We start from the raw sequence: 2,039 nt of genomic DNA on the forward strand, positions 1-2,039 counted from the left end.
GCAGTTTCTTTCTTTCTTTCTTTCTTTCTTTCTTTCTTTCTTTCTTTCTTTCTTTCTTTCTTTCTTTCTTTCTTTCTTTCCTTTTTGTAGAGATGAGATCTTGCTATGTTTCCCAGACTGTTCTTGACCTCCTAGGCTCAATTCTCTTGCCTCAGCCTCCCAAAGTACTGGGATTACAGGTGTGAACCTGACTGCCTGCTTACAGGCAACCCTATGCTCTACTGAGCTTAAGACACAAGGCGCGAGTAACAACTAGAAGAGATTGGAATTATAGGACAAAAACACTGGATAATTAATATTTCCTGCCCAGCATGCCAACACTTTCTGTAAAGAAGGCAAGATGTACCATATTTTTTTTATCCAGTTGAAATATGCCTGGAGGAGGGGGTGGGTACACCTCACCAACAAGGGTAACTGCATGATGAATATTTGTGTACCCAACCCTGAATTGTACCCCACAATTTCAAAATAAAAAAAATTTAAAAGTTTAAAAAAAAATAAGACAAGATGGAGAGGCTGACTTCCATAGTCACTGGTGTTGCAAGGAATTCTCCGATTCCAAATAAATATGGGGGGGACCCTTCCAAAAGACCAGAGTTATCTTTTGGAGGACAGGCCCTTTGTAGTCCACTCAGAATATGTTCCTCTAGATCAAACAGTTAATCAGTTTTTATCTGGAAGTCTTGAGAAGGTTGCATCACGATTTGCAGAAGAAACATCCCGAGTTGTGGCAAATAGGTGACTGGTTCTTCCACCATGACAACACACCTGTCCATGTTGTGCTGAGTGTTCAGCAATTTTTGACCAAAAGCAGCGTGACTCTCATGCCCCACTCTCCCAATTCACCTGATCTCTCCCTGAGTGATCTTTTGTTTGTTTTCCTGAATGAAAAAAGTCCTCAAGGGGAAACATTTTGCAGATGTGGAAAAGGTGCAACAACAACAACAACAACAACAAAAATGGCAGAAAGCACTAAAAGGCACCACATTGATGAGTTCAAAAGCTGTTTTGAGCAGTGGGGGAAAAAAACATCTGGATAGGAGTATTGCATGAAACGGAGAGTACTTTGAAGGTGACTGAAGTGTAAACAGGTAAGAATAAGTACACAATTTTTAAAAAATAAATTCCAGGTCCTTTCTTGTATTTGAAATCAGTGCCATTTTTGCTGTGACTTTTCTCTCGGACTACACGGTGCTGTCTGGGTGTGTTCCAGTCAACTTGCCTATTCTCTATCCCTCCAAAGGGTGGGGAAGATAGGAGGTGGGCTGGGCCACCTTGACCGTGTTTGAGTTACCGATGACAATAGAATTCCTGCTTAGAATGCTAGGGAAATGGGTTTCTCTGATCTCCTGGGAGGAATTGTAATCACCAAGTTTTGAAAAGCCTAGGGAATCTGTAACTGACGGCTGCTACTCATTTGGGACAGGAAGAGACAGACACGGAGGGCGAGACTGATAAGTGAAAGGGCGTGAAGCACCACTTCCCCCTGCAGGATGCTGGGGCTGGGTTGGAGAAGGTGCAGTAGGAGGTTGGGCGGTGATGGAGAATCTACCCTGTGAGCTCATTATCATAACATCCCCGCTTTTCAGATCAGGAAACTGAGGCACAGAAGAAAACAAAGGTCACTCCACTAGTGAGTTGCAAAGCTGTAGTTTGAACCCCAGAGCCTCTGAGAGTTTTGGTTATTGGGAAGATCAAGTCAATTTGGAATAGCAGGAAGACGAGGAGAAGAAATAGTTATGGGGACGTAGCACTTCAAGTGCCCTGAGGTGGCCTCTATGCCAAGAGGTAGCACAGTCTAGTGGTTAAGATCATACATCAGGAACCCAGTAGTCTAAGCCAGCAGTTTGGGTTGAAACTCAGGCATCCTGCTTCCTGGCTATGTGACCTTGGGCAAGTTACTTGATCCCTCCATGCCTCAGTTTCCTCATCTGTGAGATGAGGATGTGGGGATAATAATAGTGCCTACTCCATGGGGTTGTTGTAAGGATTGAATGAATCGAGGCAGGAGGGTGGTTGGACAATGCTCATTCACATCT

The sequence above is a fragment of the Carlito syrichta genome, unplaced genomic scaffold (assembly GCF_000164805.1).
Source record: "Carlito syrichta isolate Samal-C Ts95f unplaced genomic scaffold, Tarsius_syrichta-2.0.1 Scaffold301828, whole genome shotgun sequence".
Classification (NCBI taxonomy): domain Eukaryota; kingdom Metazoa; phylum Chordata; class Mammalia; order Primates; family Tarsiidae; genus Carlito; species Carlito syrichta.